The sequence below is a fragment of the Notothenia coriiceps genome, unplaced genomic scaffold (assembly GCF_000735185.1).
Source record: "Notothenia coriiceps isolate Sejong01 unplaced genomic scaffold, NC01 NC01_scaffold00037246, whole genome shotgun sequence".
NCBI classification, from domain to species: Eukaryota; Metazoa; Chordata; class Actinopteri; order Perciformes; family Nototheniidae; genus Notothenia; species Notothenia coriiceps.
Genome location: NW_011369947.1, coordinates 14,511,521 through 14,519,465, shown reverse-complemented (window position 1 = coordinate 14,519,465; position 7,945 = coordinate 14,511,521).

The following is a 7,945-nucleotide window of genomic DNA, read 5'->3' as shown; positions in this document are numbered from 1 at the left end:
CTACTACAGGACCTCACTGATGTACCGTCCTGCCTCTTTCTCCTATGAGACTCGAAGGAGGTACATCGCTGAGCCTAGCTCGTTCCTGCTAAACTACAGAAGCAACAGTAGTCGAAGTCCGACGTTCGGCCCTCGTTACCGACGAGAGGGCCCGCTATCGCGTGGGTCCGAAGCGGGACAGACTCGTACCTGGAGTCCGGCACACAGTTGCACGGACACAGGTCCGACCTTGTGGGTACCGGACGTTTGCCGGTTCATCTGGAGGTCAGAACGATGCTGCCCCTTCGCTGAAACGGGGTGGTCGCCCCTGTTTCTCCGTCGAGGAAGGTCAGAAGGGCCTCCAAGTACCTACCCCACAAGCCAGAGCACCTCTCTGGCGCGGGAAGTCAATTATTCCGGGGGTTAGGTCCCACGGAGGAGGGACCCTGACACTGCATACCTCTCGGAGCCGTGACGAGGCGTACGGCGGGTACCTTGGCGACCACCGTCGGGTGGAGGTTCGGCTCCGACCGAGACTGTGGTTCGTCCCGCGGTGGGTCGACCTTGGGGTCGCATGGCCACTTCCGTCCTGGCCAAGGTCAGTCGCTACTGCCTTGCCGGCATATTTCGGCGCGGTCGCAACAGGGTCCCGTGAGTTACAGAGGAAGTGACGACTGGCGGAATGGTCCGCCTTCGAGACGGCTCCTGGATTAGCTCGTTTGGTTACCGGCCGGCATCACCTGCTCTACGTCGCTAGTGCCTGTAAACGGAGGCACCACGGTCGCGACACGTCAGGTCCGGTGCCCGTTTCAGTACCCGTATTACCACCATGTCCTCTCTCGGTCCACCGAGTTGGACTGGTTGGAGAGTCTGGCCCTTTTCCTCCTACAAGAACTGTAACGGATAGGCAAGGGGCTCCCATAAAAGCGCAGACCATGGTGAGGTCCAGTTGGGAGCCCCAGCTTGACACAGCGCGGGGCTCCGCTCTCGCGGCTGTTGCCGCCACCGGGTCTCAGCCTGACACGGCGCGGGGCTTCGGTTCAGCAGCTACCGCTGTTATTGAGCCCCAGCCTGACACAGCGCGGGGCTCAATCACCGCGGCGGACGCCCCCATGTCTTGATTGCCGGCCGGCGAAACAGCGGACATGAGGGGGTCCTGTCCCGACAAGCTAGCTTGACGTGCTAGCCGTCGGCGGAGGCTCTCGATGGTGAAGCGGGCACAATGCCCGCACGAGCCGGGGTTGTCGATAGCCTCCTGGGCGTGTTCCAGCCCGAGGCAGGACGAGCAGACCTGGTGTGAGTCTGTGCCTGATATCTTCAACCCGCAGCCGCAGAGCCGAGCCTCCGAGTCCCTGACTCCTCTGGTGTGAGGGAGAGAAGCATCCATCTCGTTCGCCGTGGTGAAGGCGTGGAGAGGACCCGCTCGTAAAAGGTACGTTGCTGAGAAAAAATCCTTCCCCACCTGTCGCTAATCCGGAGAAAAAATCGACGGTGTAGAACAGGGGCAGGGGTGTAAGTTACCAGCCACTGGGATTCGTTAGGTTACTGGCTGGAATTTGGTAGGTGGAGGGGCATCTTGATGGCTACATCTGTTGTCATTTGCAAACATAAAGTCATTGTTGAACTGAGATGTTAGCCTGCAAACTATGATGTTTATTTACAGCAGCCAGTTTGTACAACATAAATTCCATTGAGGTATTCTTACACTTCAGAAACAGTTGTTTGTCGAACAAAAAGCTAATCTAAGTTCACTTTCTGTAGATTGTAGAACCCGCAAATCCAACTGCCAAAGAAAACCTGATGGGGTTTGTTGCCTCTTCTACATCACTAGATCCAGGGCTGCCCCTGACCAACGTGAGGCCCTACGCAAGATTTTGTCATGAGCCCCCCCCCCACCCGGGTTTGTAAACAACTCGTCACTCACCTGTCGCGAGGTGAGGTGTGGTAGAGCACGCTCGTGAACACGTTCGTGGCGCTCGTAATTGCGACGCATTTGCTTATAAGATGAATTGCGCCGCATTTGCGCATAAGATTAGGCCCCCTCCGCAAGATGATGCCCCACGCAGTCTGCATGATCTGCATGTAGGGAGGGGCGGCCCTGACTAGATCTCAGCTTTTGGTAATGTTATCATGATTAATGGTGAGATAAATCTGTAATACACCATATTATCTTTTCAGAATTTATTTCAGGATTTGTAACAAAAAAGAATCCCTTTCTCTTTGACCCGTGGCATTAAATAGAAATTGATTTAGACTATTTGTGATAACTAAGTTATTAGCAAGGGGATGAATATATAACCTCCTTGGCGTCTGTTAACCAATACGTCAGTGTTATCCTGTCTAAAGTCAATAAGGGAATTAAACACAAAACATCCCTGTTTCACAGTGCAGATGCAGTTTTTGTATTCATTCAAATAAACTATAGGAAGCTGTGACTGGCAATGATGTCCTATAGCCACCATTGTAAAATACCTATGTGAGAAACATTTACATTAACACATTTAAATGAGCATGGAAGCACACACATAACAAATTCAAACAAAGTGCACAATCAATCAACTGAGAGACGGATTCATTCCAATGCTGCCATGTAGTGCATGTTGTTTGTCATTCTGTCTGAAGTTCCTCAAGTCGCAATATGCTTGCCGTGTCAAACTGACAGCTGTTTTTATCCCGGAGTATCTGCTCGGTTACATTGCTCCAAATTAGGCTTGGCCTGCTTGTCAAGCCCTTTCCTTGTAGGGAATATATTGTACCGTATGAATTATGTACAGCACTTTGGAAAGCTCTACATGCCGGGCTTTATTGTCTTCGCTAAAGGCTATAAAGAAGATTTAAACCATGAAACAAAAAATTGTATTGTAGGACTAAAATAGCCACAGTTAATGCAGTTTCTTTTGTGGGTGCTGATGTCTGTGTTTGGGCTGAGGTAAATCGACTCCTTGTTAGATGTCACTCAAGTGATGAATGCCTTCATCTCTGAGAGAGACATGAGGGGCTTCGCTCTTCTTTCTGTGGATGCCATGGTAACGCACACAAAGCCGTGTGTGCGACCTGCCCACCTCCCAAACTCTCACCAGATTAACTTCTGTTTTTTGTCGGTGGCTGGGGCTCTGCCAAATCTTCTGGTTGCGCTTGTCTGGACTATTAGCAGATCAAAGTCCTTCCACTGAAAGTCATGTATGCATGTTGTGCAGTTCAAGAAGGACTTTGAAATCACTACATGTGTGAAGTGTCCGTATGTGTGTGAACGTTTAAGTGTGTGTTCTACTTTTTACATTAATGCTTCCACACTTTTGCAAATAATTTTCAAGTGTCCATTTAAAAAATCTTTGGCAAACACTGACACTTTATGAAATCCTAAAGTAAAACATATCCAAAAGGGCCCTATTATGCTATCGGGGTTTTTCCCTTTCCTGTAGTGTGTTGTTTAGGTTTTTGTTAATTTAAATGGTCTGCTAAGGCTAAAATCCCTGCGTTCCCTCGAGAGGGAGTTTCTCTCCCATACGATCCTCCAGCTGCCATTGGACTCTTTTCTTCCGTAACATGACATCACTATGTAAAACTTGCGCTTCTATTGGCTAGCGCTCCAACACATTGTACGTGATGGGACATCTCTAAGCGGTTGACTAATCACAACAGATCCGGCCAGCTAACCAATCAGAGCAGACTGGGCTCTGGTTTCAGACAGAGGATGAAAAGAGGTGCTGCAGCACAGGCAATGAGAAAAATAAAGACCTTTTTGAACATTAAAGCATGTAAACATGTCACAGTAGAGGCACCACATATCATTATGAACCTACACATTTGCATGTTATGGCCCATTTACTGGTCTATTATTGTCTGGTTAAAGTTGACTTCTCCTTCCCTCGTTAGATATCCTTATTTCTACAGACCGAAATGGAGATGAGGTATAGCTGCGCCCAATTTGGCATCACCCACAAACGCAAGTCTTTCAGACTTCCTAGCACAGGTTTCAAATAAAGTTTTGTGGCAAATTTCTGACACCATTTATAACTTCTGATCAGCATGTAGCGTGTATGTTCCCACGTGTTAAATACTGATAACCAAGGGGGACATTTGAGCTGTCTGCTTGCATGTTGGAGCGCAGGCGATAAGAGACGCAGGACATAGCTTCGGTGATTTAACAACGACGCATGGGGGAGACGGGGGAGGGCGCAACGATCCATATAAATGTATTAGCCTGCTATGAATTGACAGTTACAGCTATGAGGCCAGTCCATCTCAAAGGCTCTCTGTCTCACACTCAAACAAAAACACACTTTCTTTAGACAAACACAAATTCTAGGTTTAAAGGAAATATATTGTGGTGTTCATTTGTTAATTATAAATATTTGTTTTATCTTACATATCCAGAGAGCATACATCTCTAAACATTATTAATCAGGGAATGATTTACATACAGTCTGTTTAATCTTAAACTGAGGCAGGTGCAGTTATTGATAGTGTCATTTTGTCATAGTACAAAAACCATATTGAACATCTCTATACATTGTCACAGCCTATACAATTGCATCCATATATTCATGGCCAGGGCAATGTGACAGAAAATCATAACCCCCCCCCCACCCAGGAGGAGCATCTGCATTTTGTACACTTCAGCACACAGAGGAATGTAGAGCTTTTCTCAAGTAGGAGTGGATGATAAAATGTGAATGAAGCGAACAAAGGCCTTAGGTATCCCACCATTGTTGAGATATTCTGTTTGTTTTCCCTCTGCATCCAGTGAATCCCTTAAATTACTCTGTGTCGGCATACAGTGGTGTTGAGTCAGGGTTGCACATTCTACTTTTCTGTTATCTTGTTCTAAACATTTTCCTTTTAATCTATATATTTTTAACATTTAATGACAAAACAATGACACACCTTTACTGGGTCACTAGCAGAGTATCATATTGGGACTTTTTTTGACAAATAAAGTGTTGATCCATGATAACAAGAATTATGCTCCTGCTTGAAGTCACTTAGACATTCCAACTACATTCTTTCTGGTGTAATGGCTTTAGCGCTGTTCATCGGAAGTGCTGCCGTGGGTGGCAGGAAGCTACCTTGCAGCAATATAACTAATTAATTGATTACTCGTTTGTGCTTTTAAAAAAACGAATATTTTCGAAGTTGGTTTGAGCTTGGTATCAGGACTATGCCCTAGCACAGGGGTTTTCAAAGTGTGGGAAGATGAGCCTCCCCTCAGAGAACATAAGAACAGCCGTGCCCCCCCTCCCAATTATTATTGCTATTGCTATTATTATTATTATTATTGTTGTTGTTGCTATAATGTAGGGGTATCATTATCCAGTGGAAAGTCCTTACCTACTGGCCTAGTTAAATCAAAGTGGTTACATTCTGTTGGCTGGGCAGTGTAGTTTGACACACCGTGTTATTTGACTTTTTCAGGACTTAAAACTGTTTTTGGGGGCAGACCCCAACAAAGAAAAAAAATATTTACACATGTAAGGTCATCATCTTAACAGTTTGTTATGCTCATCGAGTCATCCGTGAGCAGAGCATCAAGTTGGCATGCCTATAACAGCTGAATGCGGCGATTACCATCTTGTTCACCAAAACGCCTCACAATCTTATTAAGATCCAAAGCTTTAGTGCGTTTTGATTCAATGCTGAGTACAGCCTAACTTGACAGTCTCTTCTCTGTCATTGTAGAAATACCTCATTCCTTCCGTGTACTTGGGTCCGAATGCTTCTCGTTTTCGCCGTCCCGTTCAAATTAAATCGCCGCCAATCACATTTCCACGCTCGCGCCAGGGCCGGGGGAGGGGTTACAAGGCTTGCGTCTTGTGCTGCATTCACTTGCACTCGGACATTAGGGATTTTCTCTCATAAATGTCCGATGAGTCACAACTTTTATTTCAAAAACAAAGCTGCCAACTGGGGTGGCAGCTGGGGTGGCAAGGCTATTTTTAGGGTGGCAGTTCCCACCCCATNACAGTTCATCTACAATATGATAACTGGGCTGCAAAAAAACCCACCATAATAGGTGTAGTATGTGTCACACGCATATGACATACCACACCTAAGAGTACACTATAAGGGAAAGACATGGTGGTCAGAAATTACTCAGTGATCACTTTCCAGTCCCATTCCTTTCAGAATGGGCTCTCTGTAGGAGGGAATGAACAATAGATCCCCTATTTGCGTTTTACGTGTGACACCCTGCATCCCCACATGAACAGAGATGTATTTTCACATCTGTACTTACATACAGTGCAGTATTATCCTCAGCTCGCCTGTTTTGCTTCACTTGAAGACCATGTCAAATCAACTCGTCTTCTCAGAGACGCGCATCCTGCCTTCCTGCCTATGCCCTCTTGTCGCGCTCTCAATCTCGTGGTTGTCAGAAGTGGTCCAGAGTAATCAGAGCTGTGCAAACCACATAGTCGATCTTAAGCAAAGCCCAGCTCCGAATCTTCCTGACCTACAATCACAAACGAAAACACCCAAACACTACAGCAAAGCTGCTAAACAAAACTATAAAGCAAACCCTCCCGAACACAAGACCCTCTTGACTGCTGTTTCAAACTCTCGCACTCACATCAGTCCCTGATGTACTTCCCCCCCCCAAGACGCATCAAGCCCCAATGTTGCATTTAAGTGTGCGACAAAGGACTCTCATTCCTCCGTAATACGGTCGCTTCATTCACGGATTGGGTGGAACTGCTCAGTGGCTGTGGGTGGTCCGGCCGCCCTTCAGAGGAATCGGTTGCTTCAAATGTCATATTTCCCGACTATTGTCCTTTAAAATGAAAGATTCAGATGAAATGCAATCCCTCATCCTAAATTCTCTGATCCACTCGGATCTTTCTTATAGACCATCGATTACCTTCGGAAACTGCATTTAAAGCAAAGGTTTATGTGGCATTGTCATGTACAAGACATTTAACTCTGGTTCCAGTTTGTTCCTACCCCTCTTACATAAGAATGATATGGCACAGCTTGTCACTTAAAAGGTCTTTCCAACTAAAGGTGACCAATCACTGGCGCGCGACATAATGCTCGCTTCGTACATCTTTATAGCATGAATATGTGTCCCCCCGTGTGTTCCAGGGAAATCACCAAGGTCGCTCCAGAAAACACAACCTCTCTAGTTTGCCTTCATAACGCCAAATCTCTTACAAAATGGGCGCTGCCATCGATTTGATACAGACTGATCCAGATTTGAAACAGCTTCCTATGACGTCACAGAAGCTGGTGCTACGGGTCTATTGGGGACCAAGCTCGCACCATCAGGAGGAGACAGCCACGGACATTGCCCCGTTTTGGAAAAGCGCTGGAGACGCCTGTGTAACATACTGCCCAGGCCTGTAGATGGTGCTGTTCTCACCAGAGATCAGCCCATGTGCAAAGACAGTCGTTAAACTGAGCGAACTGCAGGAATCGAGGCTAACATGCATGATCTTGTTTGGTATTTTACCTTTGAAAAATAAAAAGTATAAATATTGTCTTATGTACTGGGTCCCCACACTATATTATAGTTAAATCTATAGGCATTGGATAGGTCCACTTTAAGTGAGCCTGCGGCTAAAAAGTTGTTGGCAGCTTAACCCACCATCACTGTTAGTAGTGACAGTGAAACGTGGCAGTCAATGGACTCTTGGCTTACATGTACGGTCTTGTTCACCAACAGTCTAGGCGCTAACATTGTGCTCGCCACTGTGCTGCTACGGCTAACAGATAGATCGCTAAGTTCTCCATCTCATCCATACATTCGCTATCACGATGACTGCAGCACCAAGTCTTTCCCTAATTACTTTATATACTACGATGAAGAGCATCACAACCAAACGGTAAAAAGTAAACGCAAAACATTGGACGCCGCCCCCTGGTGGTCGCGCTGCAGTGTTGGGTCCGAAACGCTTCGCGCCCTCCGACTAAACATGGAGGGGGAAGGTTTCGGACCATCCTGCAGCTGGCCACCCAGGCCGTCCAATGT